Source organism: Nicotiana attenuata, unplaced genomic scaffold (genome assembly GCF_001879085.1).
Source record: "Nicotiana attenuata strain UT unplaced genomic scaffold, NIATTr2, whole genome shotgun sequence".
Lineage (NCBI taxonomy): Eukaryota > Viridiplantae > Streptophyta > Magnoliopsida > Solanales > Solanaceae > Nicotiana > Nicotiana attenuata.
The window spans coordinates 18,170-35,421 of record NW_017676849.1 but is presented as its reverse complement, the minus strand read 5'-3'; the positions used below and the strand labels follow the sequence as shown (position 1 = coordinate 35,421).

At 40.1% G+C, this 17,252-nt stretch overlaps 1 long non-coding RNA gene across 2 annotated transcripts; it reads right to left on the bottom strand.

Moving 5' to 3' along the window:
* Positions 1-14,243: 14,243 nt before the first annotated feature.
* Positions 14,244-15,127, bottom strand: LOC109221227. Of its 2 annotated transcripts, XR_002067209.1 has the most exons (3): positions 14,983-15,121; positions 14,764-14,896; positions 14,244-14,533 (listed from the first exon to the last, which is right to left on the bottom strand). It is a non-coding gene; the product is annotated as an uncharacterized LOC109221227 (long non-coding RNA). The 2 variants fall into 2 exon arrangements; XR_002067208.1 differs by having other exon boundaries at positions 14,764-15,127.
* Positions 15,128-17,252: the final 2,125 nt, after the last annotated feature.

The following is a 17,252-nucleotide window of genomic DNA, read 5'->3' as shown; positions in this document are numbered from 1 at the left end:
TTGTACTTTAGTTGATCAGAGAATGAGTGGGCGCTGGAAACAGTGCAGTGCAGCAGAATCTTCGTTTCCAGCTGTGTCCAATTGACTTTGTACTGTCGTGAGGAACCCACAAGAGTATCAGGTCCTTGTATGGGTTCCTACCTCCTGAAGCTGTAGCAAGTTCACATTTGGCTGGAATCCGTTAGATGCAGTGTAATCCAACTGAGTCAAGTTCCCTATCTGGTTCTTGACATTAAGTTTGTTAGATCATCAAAACACAAGGCAAAGATATTGAAAACCTATCAATTTCCCCCTTTTTGATGACGACAAACTTAGCATTGAAAACGAGGAGTTAGAGTTCAGAGAACCAGATTGAATAACAGGAGACCACAGGTTCCCCCTGACTTTATGCCCTTACTTACACATGTTTCCCAATATGTTCCCCCTGACTTTGTACTATCATTCTTGGTCTTTTATCTGGTTCCATACAGAAAGATTGTTAGATCATCAAAACATAGATTAAAAGACCTTAAGCCCATCAGACTGTCACCGGCGGTTCTTGCCAATGGATCATGAGTTCAGGAGAAATACTAGTGCGTTTATGAAGAATCAAACAGATTATGATGAGCCACCACCAACCTTGTCAGGTGAGGAAATTTGGGAGAGGGTTAAAGATCTACCTAAGGTAACAAAGTCTCCATCAGCTAAAATACCTGGTTATGGCGTTGAGCATAATTGGACTAAACAAAACATATTTTGGGAGTTACCTTATTGGAAGCATAATCTTCTTCGACATAATTTGGATGTCATGCATATTGAGAAGAATTTTTTTGATAACCTATTTAATACTGTTATGGATGAAAAGAACAAGACAAAAGATAACTTGAAGGCTAGGATAGATTTACAAGAATACTGCAGGCGAAGAGAATTATAAGTAAAAGAAGTAAATAACGATGGTGAAGCCTAAGGCTAGTTATACATACACTTTGGATGATAAACGAAAGATCTGTGACTGGGTTAGGAATTTGAAGAAGCCCGATGGGTATGCGTCAAACTTATCCAGGTGTGATGACATGAAAGAAGGAAAGTTGATGTATATGAAAAGCCACGATTGTCACATTTTCTTGGAATCATTAATTCCTATTGCATTTAGTTCATTGCCTGAGAGAATATGGAAACCCATCACAGATATAAGCTTGTTCTTTAAGGACTTGTGTTCTAACACATTAAGGGATGAAAACCTAATTTTCATGGAAAGTAATATTCCTTTAATCATAAATAAACTAGGGAAAATTTTTCCATGTGGTTTCTTCAATGTGATGGAACATCTCCCAATTCACTTTGCAAAAGAGGCACGACTTGGAGGACCGATTCAATGTAGATGGTTGTATCCCTTCGAGAGGTAATGACCATTAATTATTTTCTCTTTATGTATTTTGGTAAAAAGAATTCCTATCTAAAAGTGTGCTATGCAGGATTATTGACAAATGTAAATGGACCATGAAACAAAATGTCAAGATTGAGGGATCAATATGTGAAGCGTATCTAGTTAGAGAAACCTCTCATTTTTGTTCGTATTATTTTGAGAATCATGTTCCATGTTTGAGAAATAGGCCGAATCGGCATGATGAAGGCGATAATGATCCTTTGGCATCCCCTATATCCATATTCAATCAATTGGGTAGAGGTCCAAGAAGTCGTCAAAAAAGAAGTTGGACTGATAAGGAAAAAAATCGGCTACAACACTTGTATTACTGAATTGCCCCGAAGTTCAACAATTTTACAAGTAGGTTTGGAATTATACTATTGACCTATGTGCATAATCTATTCTTCTTTTAACTAATAAACATTGTAAAATGTCTGACAATTACTTTGTGAGTCAGTTCGTCCATGCTGATGTTTATCCTAGATTTTCAGAGTGGTTTAGAGATTACGTAAGTGTTAATTAATATGTAACAAAATTTTTATTATTTACACACTATATGATTTTCTAACTTCTTGACTTTCTTCAACTCTATATAGGTTCATAATCCAAATAATGGTATATGTGATCCTTTTTTGCGTGATATAGCTTGGGGACCTACCCCACAAGTCAAAACCATGTAGTATTTTGTCAATGGATACGATTTTCATACGGAAGAATGGTCTAAGAATAAGAAAACCATTAATAGCGGGGTATGGGTGAAAGGTGGTGATGGTGACCAAGGTGGGGATATTGATTATTATGGTGTGCTCCACGAGATTTTAGAAATAGAGTATGTTGGTTGGCCAAAGAAAAGGTTGGTACTTTTTCGATGCAAGTGGTTTGATCCCACACCAAATAGAGGTACAAAGGTACACCCACAATACAAAATAATAGAAGTTAAGCACACGAAGGAGTACCAAAGCTATGATCCGTTTGTTATAGCATAAAATGTGAAGCAAGTGTATTACGCTCCTTATCTGTCGACGTGTAAAAATAAGAGTGAATAGTGGGTAGTTATTAAAACTAAGCCAGTTGGAAGAGTGGAACTTGAGGATTCACTAGTTGTAGCGTACCAAAATGATATATCAAGTGTTCAACAAATTGTGGATAATGAATTAGAATATGAGCTGCATAGTGAAGGCATATACGAAGAAGTTGATCTGTCAGTTCAACAAAATTATGGAATTGGGAAATCTATGGCCAATGCGGAGGAAGATTCAGGTGATGAAAAGAATTCATTGAGGAAGAAGAATTTTCTGATGAAAATGAAACAAGCAAGGAGGATGAAACTGATGATGAAAATGTAACAAGCGATGACGATGGAATGGATGATGAATATGAAACAAGCGATGATGATAATTGACATGTTTGTTTTTTCTAACTTATGTAGTAATTATGCTTTTAAGTTTGTTGCTAAGAGAATTAACATGCTATTCTTTTCTTATGCGTGTATTATTCAAATGGCCGCTGGAGGTAAATCAAAAAAGAAGAAACAAATTTCAGGTAACTTAGGTCGTCTCCCTACCTCTCCACCACCTGCACCTTCTGGTCCGCTGTGCCTCCACCTACATGCCCATCTTCAGTTCCACCTCCCTTATACTCTATACCATACCTAGGGTATACTTCTCCGTCCTCTGCCCCTTACTATCATCATAAGTCTTCCCAAGACATAAATGAGACGTTTTCATCTAGACCCGCTTGCCCATCTATGCCTACACCTAGACCTGCCATACCCCCATCATCTACTCCAGTAATTTCATCCCATGGCATTCATTCATCATCGTCTCCTGTTATTCCTTCATCATCTTCCGCCGGCATACCCTCTTATTCTTCCCCTAGCACACCCGCATCTTCTAGTCGGCCTGTAATGCACTCTTTCATGCCTTCATCTAAATCTACTCCATCTTCGTCTCCTAGCATTTCTATGATGCGTATTGGAGTAGATATCCCTCTGACGTCCCCATGCATTGATAGTGATTCAGTTACACAGCCTCCTATACATGCTCAGGATCCTCCAAATGTTTGAAGGTTAGATGATCTCGGGAGGTTGACGTAACGACCCCGCCGGTCATTTTGAGAATTTAAGCTCCGTTCGGCGGCGCACGGTCTTGAACAGCTTCATAATATGAGTATCGACTTGCGTGCATGGTTGAATTCAGTTAATGGATGATTCAGAGTTAAATTGGAAGAAGGAATCTAGTTTTGGAAGTTTGAACGGTGAGAATTTGACCGGAATTGGACTTTTGAGTAAATGGCCCCGGAATGGGTTTTGGGTTATCTCAACAGCTTCGTATGGTGATTTTTTACGTAGGCGTACGTTCGGATTGTGTTTTGGAGGTCCGTAGCTAATTTAGGCTTGAAATGCCGAAAGTTGAATTTTTGAAGTTTCCGGTTCGATAGTGAGATTTTGATATCGGGGTCGGAATGGAATTCCGGAAGTTGGAGTAGCTTCGTAGTGTTGAATGTGACGTGTGTGCAAAATTTCAGGTTATTCGGACGAGGTTTGATAGACTTTTTGATCGAAAGCGTAATTTGAGAGTTTTTGAATTCTTAGGCTTGAATCCGATGAAAAATTGGTGTTTTGATATTGTTTTGAGCGTTCCGAAGGTCGGAACAAGTTTGAATGATGTTTAAGGATTGGTTGGCATGTTTGGTTGAGGTCCCGAGGGCCTCGGGTGTGTCCCGGGTGGGCCACGGGTCATTTTTCCCTATGTTTGAACTGTTGTTCTGCCATCTGGTGTTTCCTACTATGCGATCACATAGGCATAGCCGCGATCGCGTAGTACAATGTCAGCCTGCAATATTTTCCTTCTATAAAATCGCATTGATTTGTTCGCGATCGCGTAGCATAAAATTTGGACAGTAGCATTTTCCTTCTATGCGATTGCATTGATATTTGTTCGCGATCGCGTAGCACAAAATTTGGACAGTAGCATTTTCCTTCTATGCGATTGCATTGATTTGTTCGCGATTGCATAGCACACGTTGGGCCGGCAACTATTTCTTCTATTTTATCGCATCTCTTCTCCCGCGATCGCGATGTACAAATACCTGGGCAGTATTTAAATAGCCCATCCGCGATCCTTCTTCATTTTTCCACCATTTTGAACGGGATTGAAGCTTTTGAGGGAGATTTTCGATGAAACCAAAGGGGAATCACTTGTAGGTAATATTCTTGACTTCATAACTCGTTTAAATGTGATTAAAGGTCTAATTAGTGGTGAAAAATTAGGGACAAAATCAGTGCAAAATGGGTAATTAGGGCTTGAGATTAAGATACCTTAAAATGGATATTTGAGGGGCCAATTGAACTCCGATTTCAGTGTTCTTGATATGTATAGAATTGTGAGAGTACGAGGGTTTTGAAAATATAAATTTTACCCGATTCCGAGGCGTGGGCCCGAGGGGCATTTTGGTTATTTTACCTAATTTCGCGTATAAGCTTAGAATTTGTTTGTAGAATTAGTTACGTGAAGTGTTATTTACATTATGCAATTGAATGGGATAGATTTGGGTCATTTGGAGTTGAGTACTCGTGGCAAGAACGTGGTTTCGGGTTGATTTTGAGGCTGTTCGAGGTAAGTATCTTGCCTAACCTTGTGTGGGGGACTTCCCCTTAGGATTTGAGTCTGCTATGTTGATTGTAGTTCGTGTGCGCGAGGTGATGAGTGCGTGCTCGAATTTATTTATGGAAAAGTTGGCCTTCTTGGGTTCTTAGGTCCTTATATTCACTGTGTATGAATGTGTACTTTATATGCTTGAGTTTTCCACTTACTAGTTTCACCTCTACATGCTCATGATTCATTCTTATTGCCTACTTGACTCTTATTTTGCTTAACTGAACATTTTACCTCTTCTATTGTCATGCTATCCTTCATAACTGCTCGTCTTTATGGAAATTATTATTATCTCTCCTGTAATTGTTTAGTCTGGATTGAGGTGATGATTATCTTCCCGCTGCCCATCCTTAATTGAAATTATTGTACATTCTTCGTAAATTGCCCAACCTTAAAAGAAATTTAGATAATCTATATCTAGTCGACATTTCCTTATTTGGAATTATTTGATTCGTGTTAGCTTCCTTGTTTTTGAATTACATGTTGTGGGATCGTTGCTTCATATTATTTTCTTCCCTGTTGAGCTATTCTTATCACGCTTAGTATTCTCTATAGTGGTTATTTCTTGTGAGCTAGTTTTACTGTCTCCTTGTGATCGAAAGTTCTTGAGTTGATTACTTGTCGTGTTCTTGTCAATATTGTCATTGTTGCTGTTGTACTTGTTGTGGTGGTGCAAGAGGTTTCTGCCGTGCGGTTGTTGATATTGTGATGCACGAGGTTTCTGTCGTGCGGCTGTTGTTATGGGGTTGCACGAGGTTTGTGCCGGCTATTACTACTATTGATATACTGCACATGCGGCGTGACAAGGCGGGGTATGTATATATATATATATATATATGCTTATATGTGGGTTGCGCATGTGGCGAGACTAGGTGGGAACATTATGATGTATGTGTGGCGAAACAAGGCGGGCACTTATTATGTTATTATTTGCACACCTTGCGAGACAAGGTGGGCTATGTCAGGGATTGATTGTAATGATTTGTGATGGCCTGGGGGCATTCTTGTTTTTTAATATTGTATTGTGGTACGCTTACCTGTACGAGCTTTATCTTGTTGAAGTTGTGAGAAAACATCTTACGTGTTGTCCGTTCATTCCCTTACGCTTATTAGTTGGTAGGAACTATGTTAAAGCACTTGCACAAGCATACACGTAGTTGAACACTCCTATTGGATGTAAAGTCCTCCTGATTTTGCTGAGTATAGATGTACACCCTCGTTTACTTGTTATATATGTGAGAGTGGCTCTAGTTAGCAAGTGAGTTGTCAGCATGACCTTGAGGTTGAGTGGGGGCACAGGATGCCAAGTGTTAGATTTCAGGTACAAGGGACATCGTGAGCTGTAATTTGTCCGAGATTCGGTACTTCGTGGAAATTGTTGGATAGGACCTGATGTGAACACTGTCGTAGGACCTGAGTTATTGCTTACCATTACTGTAGTGTGAATTTAGGATTTGGGTTTGTGTTTTCGCTCGCTCTTCTATGTCATTATTTTGGTATTTCCGCTGTTACTTGTTGTTTTCTTCCCTTATTGTGATTGTAGTATTATTAGCCATTTTGTGTAGTCTTTATATATACATCATGTTCCGTTGTTCCTATATTTGTACAGTTTATTAGACCGGTAGGTGTCTTGACTGTTCCTCGTCACTACCCCACCGAGGTTAGTCTTGATACTTACTGGGCACCGTGGTTGTGTGCTCATGCTACTCTTCTGCATATTTTTGTTGTGCAGATCCAGGTACTTCCACTTATTCTTATCATCCTTGAGGCGAGGCGCTTCTATAGAGACTTCGAGGTATATCTGTGTCGTCCGCAGACCGAGGAGTCCCTTTCTATCTTTCTGTAATAGTATAGCCCTTCAGTAGTTTTCCTTTTGTTAGACATTTCTGGAGTTAGAGCTTCTTATGTACCTCTTAGCTTTTGATTTATGGGGTTCCGGATTTTGGGAGTATTAGGTTGAGAATTTTGTATTGTTATGTGCCAGGCGGCATCTTAAACACTGTTTTATTTTACTATTTCGGTTTTTAAATTATTTCTTCCACAATCGTTGTTTATATTCCGCATTGTTAGGATTACCTAGTCGTAGAGACTAGGTGTCGTCACGATGGTTCACTGAGGGCGAACCGGGGTCGTGACAAGTTGGTATCAGAGATCTAGGTTCATAGGAGTCATGAATCACAAGCCGGTTTATCAGAGTCTCGCGGATCGGTACGGAGACATCTGTACTTATCTGCAAGAGGCTATGTAACTGTTAGGAAAATTCCACTTCATTTGATTTCCTTGGCGTGCGAGATTTTGATGTCATAATGCTAAACTTCGGTCTTCTATTCTCTCAAGAATGGTGATAAAACATGCTAGCCGAGATGATCAGGCACTCGTGCCCCCTACTGCAGTCGTCAGAGGCCGAGGCCGGGGTAAAGGTCGAGGACGCGCACATGGTGCAGCTAGAGCACCTGCATGATCTGCCACCGAGGTACCACCAGTAGTTCCAGCCGGAGTCCAGGCACCTGATACGCCTACTTCTACTACTACTCCAGCTCTTCAGGAGACTCTTGCGCAGTTCATGAGCATGTACACCACTTTGGCTCAGGCAGGGTTGCTTCCCCTTGATGCAGCCACATCTCAGGCCGGGGGAGGAGCAGAGACTCCCGCCGCCCGCACTCCTGAGCGGCGAGTGTATGTTGATCAGGTCCCAGAGATTATTCCTGTACAGCCTGTTGTCCCAGGTCAGCCCGAGGACAGGGCAACGGCTTCAGAGGATGAGCAGCAAAGACTTGAGAGGTTCAAGAAGTATGATCCTCCTTTATTCAGTGGGTTTGTATTATATGATGCCTTGGGATTTCTGGAGGAGTGTCACTGTATCCTCCGCACTATGGGTATACCAGGATCGAGTGGGGTTTCTTTCACTGCCTTCCAGCTTCAAGGAACCGCCTATGAGTGGTGGCGCACCTATGAGTTAGACAGTCCAGATGAGGCAGCTTTACTAACTTGGACCCAGTTTTCAGATTGTTACTGAGAGAGTTTGTTCCTCAGAGCCTCAGGGACGCATGGCGCGCAGAATTTGAGCATTTATGCCAGGGTACTATGACTGTCTCAGAGTATGATGTCCATTACACCAGCTTGGATAGACATGCCCCGGCCTTGGTTTCTACTGTTCGCGAGAGGGTTCGCTAGTTTATTGAGGGGCTTATTCCCAGCATCAGGTCTAGCATGGCTCGTGAGTTGGAGATGGATATTTCTTATCAGCAGGTGGTGAGCATTGCTAGGAGGATAGAGGGTATGCATGCTAGGGAGAGAGAGGACAGGCGGGGCCATGAGAGAGAGGGTAGACGAGATTAGGAGAGAGAGTTTGAGGAGGCGGGGAGGCATCGTAGATCGGGGAGATCTACTGGTCCTTATTTTGGAGGCAGGGTGCGACATGGTAGAAGTTTTGTGGGTCAGCCAGTTTAGTTCGCGCTTCAGGCTTTGCATAGTGACTCAGGTGTTCGTGGGTCTCGGGGTACCCGCATCGCACAGTTCCCACAGCCTCGTCAGCGGAGAGGTTTCTTTGAGTGTGGAGATACTAGCCATATGGTGAGAGATTGTCCCAGACTTCGGGCCGATGTGTCACAGCGAGGTATTCAGGTGAGTAGAGGGCACCCAATAGCGGGAGGCCCGGCTTGTTGATGTGTTTCATATAGTAGGCTTAAGGCCGCTACGCCAGCTGAATGTCATTCAGGTATGATTTTGGTTTGTTATAGAGTAGCACCATCCCTAGTTCATTACAGTTCTGCTTATCGGGGTGAGTTCCCCTATTTGTTGCTCCATTTATGGGTGCGTTTCATGAATTAGCACTCTGTTTATGTGATTACCCTGTTGGGAGGTTCTATGAGTGATAGCCGTGTCTATCATCTGTTTCTAGCCATTGTCGGGAGTTATGGGACTAGTAGTAAATTCCTGTTGTCCATTTTGGTAGGTTTGATGCGATTTCTGAGTATTTTCGTCTACGAGCTGTGATTTTTTTTATGCTCCACGAGTGTGGGAGCCAGTACGTGTTGTAATCTTGTTGACGGAACTGATCTAGTGAAAGGTTTCAGCTGGTTTGATGTACACCCTACTTGTGATTCAAAGTTGAGGGCAGGACCCTCGTGATTTCATGTGATTTGATGTGTTGAGACCGGGCTGTGTACCGCGATGGGAGTTATATCATTATGAGATCCTTGTGATTCTTTTATATGCTTTAATTCTTTCTTGTTAGATTGTTTAGTAGATTAGTGTTGATAGAAAATTTATGCTTGTCGGGCTTGTTTGATAGTTCCCTTATGCGTTTCCCTTTCCATATTCAGTCATTATAGTTATATGCTTCTTGAGTTTTAGCTTGTGGGGTGTGTGCCCGTTGGTATTAGCTGAGATTTGGTGATTCGGGTGTTCAGTTATGTGGCTTTCATGGTTATTGTATCATCGTCAGTGTTGTGGAGGTTTGAAACGGGTTCCTATTGAATATGAGGCTTATGGCCGGTGCTAAATTTGATTTCGGGCGAATATTGTGATCAGAAATATTACTGTGGGCCTATATGTGATGTGTCATGTTGTAAGGTTGTACTATATGGGCGTTGGTATGAATTGATGCAGCTGGTTGAGACTGATACCGGGTATGGATTTAGAATCGGGTCTTTGGAAATGGATGGAAGGTGAGAATTATGGTTCTAAGGCTTATTGGTATTGCTAGAAAGGCTAAATTTCAGTTGAGATGGTGTCGTCAGGCTTATGTGGATTGGGGTGACGTGGGATCACCCGCGGGTGTATGTTGGAAGTGGGCATTCAGTGACTTGAGGACTTCGAAGCGAATCTTGGCACGTTCGAGGACGAACGTTGGTTTTAAGAGGGGGAGGATGTAACGACCCGGCCGGTCGTTTTGAGAATTTAAGCTCCGTTCAGCGGCGCACAGTCTTGAACAGCTTCATAATATGAGTATCGACTTGCGTGCATGGTTGAATTCAGTTAATGAATGATTCAAAGTCAAATTGGAAGAAGGAATCTAGTTTTGGAAGTTTGAACGGTGAGAATTTGACCGGAATTGGACTTTTGAGTAAACGGCCCCAGAATGGGTTTTGGGTGATCTCAACAGCTTCGTATGGTGATTTTGGATGTAGGCGTGCGTTCGGATTGTGTTTTGGAGGTCCGTAGCTAATTTAGACTTGAAATGCCGAAAGTTGAATTTTTGAAGTTTCCGGTTCGATAGTGAGATTTTGATATCGGGGTTGGAATGGAATTCCAGAAGTTGGAGAAGCTCCGTAGTGTTGAATGTGACGTGTGTGCAAAATTTCAGGTTATTCGGACGAGGTTTGATAGACTTTTTGATCGAAAGCGTAATTTGAGAGTTTTTGGAATTCTTAGGCTTGAATGCGATGAAAAATTGGTGTTTTGATGTTGTTTTGAGCATTCCGAAGGTCGGAACAAGTTTGAATGATGTTTTAGGATTGGTTGGCATGTTTGGTTGAGGTCCCGGGGGCCTCGGGTGTGTTCCGGGTGGGCCACGGGTCATTTTTCCCTATGTTTGAACTGTTGTTCTGCTCTCTGGTGTTTCCTTCTATGCGATCGCATAGGCATAGCCGCGATCGCGTAATACAATGTCAACCTGCCATATTTTCCTTCTATGCGATCGCATTGATTTGTTCGCGATCGCGTAGCACAAAATTTGAACAGTAGCATTTTCCTTCTATGCGATTGCATTGAATTGTTCGCGTTCGCGTAGCACAAAATTTGGACAGTAGCATTTTCCTTCTATGCGATTTCATTGATTTGTTGGCGATCACGTAGCACACTTTGGGCCAGCAACTATTTCTTCTATGCGATCGCATCTCTTCTCCCGCGATCGCGATGTACAAATACCTGGGCAGTATTTAAATAGCCCATCTGCGACCCTTCTTCATTTTTCCACCATTTTGAACGGGATTGAAGCTTTTGAGGGAGATTTTCGAGGAAACCAAAGGGGAATCACTTGGAGGTAATATTCTTGACTTCATAACTCGTTTATATGTGATTAAAGGTCTAACTAGTGGTGAAAAATTAGGGAAAAATCAGTGCAAAATGGGTAATTAGGGCTTGAGATTAAGAAACCTTAAAATGGGTATTTGAGGGGTCAATTGACCTCCGATTTCAGTATTCTTGATATGTATACACTCGTGAGAGTACGAGGGTTCTGAAAATATAAATTTTACCCGATTCTGAGGCGTGGGACCGAGGGGCGTTTTGGTCATTTTACCTAATTTCACATATTAGCTTAGAATTTGTTTGTAGAATCTGTTACATGAAGTGTTATTTACATTATGCAATTGAATTGGATAGATTTGGGCCATTTGGAGTTGAGTACTCGTGGCAAGAACGTGGTTTCGGGTTGATTTTGAGCCGGTTCGAGGTAAGTATCTTGCCTAACCTTGTGTGGGGGACTTCCCCTTAGGATTTGAGTCTGCTATGTTGATTGTAGTTCGTGTGCGCGAGGTGACGAGTGCATGCTCGAATTTATTTGTGGAAAAATTGGCCTTCTAGGGTTCTTAGGTCCTTATATTCACTGTGTATGAATGTGTACTTTATATGCTTGAGTTTTCCACTTACTAGTTTCACCTCTACATGCTCATGAATCATTCTTATTGCCTGCTTGACTCTTATTTTGCTTAACTAAACATTTTACCTCTTCTATTGTCATGCTATCCTTCATAACTGCTCGTCTTTATTGGAAATCATTATTATCTCTCCTGTAATTGTTTAGTCTGGATTGAGGTGATGATTATCTTTCCGCTGCCCATCCTTAATTGAAATTATTGTATATTCTTCGTAAATTGCCCAACCTTAAAAGAAGTTTAGATAATCTATATCTAGTCGACATTTCCTTATTTGGAATTATTTGATTCGTGTTAGCTTCCTTGTTGTTGAATTACATGTTGTGGGACGTTGCTTCATATTATTTTCTTCCCTGTTGAGCTGTTCTTATCACGCTTAGTATTCTCTATTGTGGTTATTCCTTGTGAGCTAGTTTTACCGTCTCCTTGTGATCGAAAGTTCTTGAGTTGATTTGCTTGTCGTGTTCTTGTCAATATTGTCATTGTTGCAGTTGTACTTGTTGTGGTGGTGCACGAGGTTTCTGCCGTGCGGTTGTTGATATTGTGATGCACGAGGTTTCTGTCGTACGGCTGTTGTTATGGGGTTGCACGAGGTTTCTGCCGTGCTATTGCTATTATTGATATATTGCACATGCGGAGTGACAAGGCGGGGTACGTATATATATATGCTTATATGTGGGTTGCGCATGTGGCGAGACAAGGTGGGAACATTATGATGTACGTGTGGCGAAACAAGGCGGGCACTTATTATGTTTTTATTTGCACGCGCGGCGAGACAAGGTGGGCTTTGTCAGGGATTGATTGTGAGGATTTGTGATGGCCGGGGGCATTCTTGTTGTTTAATATTGTGTTGCGGTACGCTTACCTGTATGAGCTTTATCTCGTGGAAATTTTGAGGAAACATCTTACGTGCTATCCGTTCTTTTCCTTACTCTTATTAGCTGGTAGGAACTATGTTAAAGCACTTGCACAAGCATACACGTAGTTGAACACTCCTATTGGATGTGAAGTCCTCCTGATTTTGCTGAGTATAGTTGTACACCCTCGTTTACTTGTTATATATGTGAGAGTGGCTCTAGTTAGCAAGTGAGTTGTCAGCATTACCATGAAGCTGATGGGGGCACAGGATGCCAAGTGTTAGATTTCAGGTACTGGGACTCATGAGCTGTAATTTGTCCGAGATTCGGTACTTGTGGAAACTGTTGGATAAGGCCTGATGTGAACACTATCGTAGGATCTGAGTTATTGCTTACCTTTATTGTATTGTCAATTTAGGATTTGGGTTTGGGTTTTTGCTCGCTCTTCTATGTCATTATTCTTAGTATTTTCGTTGTTACTTGTTGTTTTCTTCCCCTATTGTGATTGTAGTATTGTTAGCCATTTCGTGTAGTCTTTATATATACATCATGTTCCGTTGTTCCCATATTTGTACAGTTTATTGGACCGGTAGGTGTCTTGACTGTTCCTCGTCACTCCACCGAGGTTAGTCTTGATACTTACTGGGCACCACTGTGGTGTGCTCATGCTACTCTTCTGCACATTTTTGTTGTGCAGATCCAGGTACTTCCACTCAGTCTTATCATCCTTGAGGCGAGGCGCTTCTGTAGAGACTTCGAGGTATATCTGCCGCGTCCGCAGACCGAGGAGTCCCTTTCTATCTTTCTGTAATAGTATAGCCCTTCAGTAGTTTTCCTTTTGTAGACATTTCTGGAGTTAGAGCTTCTTATGTATCTCTTAGCTTGTGATTCATGGGGTTCCAGATTTTGGAAGTGTTAGGTTGAGATTTTGTACTGTTATGTACCAGGCGGCATCTTAAACACTATTTTATTTTACTATTTCGGCTTTTAAATTATTTCTTCCGCAACTGTTGTTTATATTCCGCATTGTTAGGCTTACCTAGTCGTAGAGACTAGGTGCCGTCACGATAGTTCACGGAGGACGAACCGGGGTCGTGACAGTTGATTATCGTTCCCGATGGAACTGGGTAAGTATTATTTGTTTATTTTCTAATTAATTATAAATCTGGTTTCTAACACGTTTAATTTAATGCAGGTTTCATCCTTGTACTCAAGCTACAAAACCTGTGGTTGAATCAATGTGTTAATTTTATCATGGACCTTGGAGGTTCTGGTCAGATGTTCCATAGAACATTAGGGACGGGATGTTTGATGAATTTAGGGTAAAATAAATTATTTCATTTTTCAACTAGTATCACTACAACAAATATGGGATACGACGACATTTTATAAATGTCGCCATAAGTCACTTAAATGTCATATACTTGTTTACCGATATTTATTTTACATTTATGTTAAATGTCGGAATTTTCAATGTCGTTAATTTTGCGACATTTAAATTAATGTCGGCAACTAACTAGCGACATTTATTTACGACATTTTCAAATGTCAATAATTTGAACTCTTAACCTATCTTGTTTGTGACATGTATAGAAATGTCACCAAATTATTTATAATTTTTCACATATGATTTGAATATTAATATCACTATCAATATTTATGATTAACATTAGAATAAAGACATTTGTTATAAGTGTCAAAACTATAGCTTTTTTGCTCTTTTATGTAATGTGGAAAGCAATAAATTAATTTTTATTCATTTCAAAACTTTCCAAGAGACATACATCCACACATGCCAGTAACACCATAGACAATTAAAATAAAACAACTACATCAACATGCAACTACAATTAAATAATCATAACTTTTTCCTAAAAAATTTCTAACACCAATAATTCAAGCTTCAAGCAGCCATGTGTTTTCCTGATGAAGTGTTCCATGCTTTCTCTAAGACAAGATTCTTCACAATAGTAATTGATCTCATGACAACCCTCAAAAATCTATTGTATCCAAGATCTGAAACCAAAAAAGAAAATTATCACTAAACAGATTAAGGCAAAATAACATTAATATCAGTTTACCTGATAAGAAGTCACAGTTACCATGCTTATAAACTGTTTTGCAGCTAATTCACCAATAGAGAGAAGATTAAAATAAATAACGAAAGAGATACAAAAAGTTCAAGGCCTTTAGTTATCACAATAGCACAAATCTCATTTCACTCGAAAAGAAAAAGATAAACTTACAGAGCACGAGTTAGATAAGGTGAGTCTGATCGGAAATTGCAAGACTGACAGCGGCTAGTGGCTGAAATTTTAGATCTGGCTGGCGGCCCTTCTATTTTTGAAACGTTTCAAAGGATCAAAATAGATCATAAATCTAGGGTTATGGACAAACAGTCAAAAGCAGCCACGAATCAAATATAGAAGATTGAGATTTATAAATCTTAGATTGATTTGAAATACCTTACGGGCGAATTGGGTTAAGAATGAATGGAAGATGTAGAGAGCAAAGTTTCATAATGCCTCGGCGGCTTGAATAGTCCTAAACGAAATAGGGTTCAGTATTTTTAAACTTAGATTAATTTCTCATATTGGGAAAAGAGATTACTTTTTGACATTTTATTATAAATGTCACTTGTTAATGTCATTTTTTTGGTAATTAATTTTCTATTATCAGGGAAATATTTACAAATATATCAAAACCCTCAAATCACATAGATTTGGACATGTAGTCCCAAATCTAGTGTCCTCATATCTACATAGCTAGTCGTCTACAACTATGGGTAAAAATTCAAATGCTGTAAATGTCTAGCTAACTTAAAGTTCAACACTCCCCGACAATGCACTTCTTGGATGATCATTTTAGTCATTTCCTCACTGCTTTTTTTTTTTTTCCTCTGAAGGTTCTCCAATTGCGTTCTTGCCAAATATAGTAAACTGCACATGCAAGAACCATTCTAAGTGTTGCACACATTTGCTTCTTTCTTGAACCATGCTTGATTGCCCACTGCTTCTCAGCCTGCCAACCTTGTATATTCTTTTGGAATCCCATCCATTGCACACACTTGTTAATGTCATTTTACTCCTAATAATGTGACATTTAAACCAAATGTCAGAATATTTATGTCATATTTGATCAAATGTCGGTATTTAAATGACATTTTACGAAAAAACGTCAAGAAATTAACTTTTTTCTGACATTTATTACGAGTGCCATTAATTAAATGTCATTGTATGATGATAGGCTATAATTACGTATTTTAGTCGATTATTACACTCTAAATTACTGCACTTTAATTGAGTTTGCGCGTTAATCGCTAGTGTTTTGCACTAACGGTGTGTTTTATGCCTTGTAGGAGTGATTCCGAGCTATGTAGATGTTATGAAATGAATTCGAGTGATTTGGAGCTTTAAAGTTTGAGTAAAAGTTCAAGGAATTAAGCCGGGATCGTGTTTGGGGGTCAACGGATGATAGTTAGAGCGAACGAAGACTCTAGTAGGTATATTGCGCACTGTCTGGTAAAATAGATATAACTTTTTACTCAGAACTCCATTTGGGCTCTACAATATATGGTTGAAAAGCGAACTCAAAGGGCTACCACTTTCATGTTTTATATTTTTCCAAATTCGAAACATAACAGAGTGACAAATGCCCGTCAATAGCGCAATCGCGCTCGCGCTCATCAGGCAGAACACTGGGCCACTAGCGCGACCACTAGCGCGATCGCGCTAGTCAAACCCGGGAAAATGTCCTTTTTCACATTGGAGAAGGTATAATTATTTGGGCCCAACCCTACTTGGTATATATACATGGAAAAACGGTATTTTGAGGGAGGAGGACGTTTTTTAGAGGAAAACACAAGCACAGAGCCGCTGTGGAGGCCGGGTTTCATCTTTTCTTCCACCAACTTAGTAACTTTTATGTTTCTTTGTATGATTTGTTGTTTTGTTACCATGTCTATGTGGAGCTAAGCTTCACGTTCTAGGGTTGTGGTTCTTTCATGACTATTGTTATTCGGATATTGATTTTGATTTCTTAGTTTATCATGTTGGTTTATTTATTTAATCCTGCACTTAATTATTTGATTGCTTGATCACCAATTGAATACTATCTACGAATCTAGAGTTGAACTCGAAAGTGGGAATTCTAGATTGCATATAGGATTGAGTAGAGCAAGTTCTTGAACCTGGGCATCGGGGAACGGATTCGCAATTAGGATAGACATATACCTAATTGCCTTGCCTGGTTGAAATACAGGAATTATAAATGCGTTCTTGTTGATTCTAACTCCATAGACATATAGGCGTTAGGTTAGCTTGAATAGGCGAGTAAGAGCTCGACAGATTCTTATGAGTAATATTAACCCTGTCTACCAATAAACTCGATAAATTAGTTAGTCAATTCAATTGAAGAATACAATAGGAATGTTAGATAGCCCATAACCCTAGATCGTTTTCATTACATTGATATCATAAAAATATGCTCTTCATTATTTATATTCTTTATTTAATTAGTTTAGAATCAATTACTTCTAGGTTTAATTCTTGATTAGATAATCAGGATAGTCTAATTTAGTTAATGGTTAATCACAAGTCCTCGTGGGTTCGACATCCGACTTTTAGTCACTTTATTACTTGACGACCGCGTGCACTTACGTGAGTGCGTTTGGCCGCAACAAGTTTTTGGCGCCGTTGCCGGGGACTTAGAAATTAACTATTTTTCTAAATTAGAC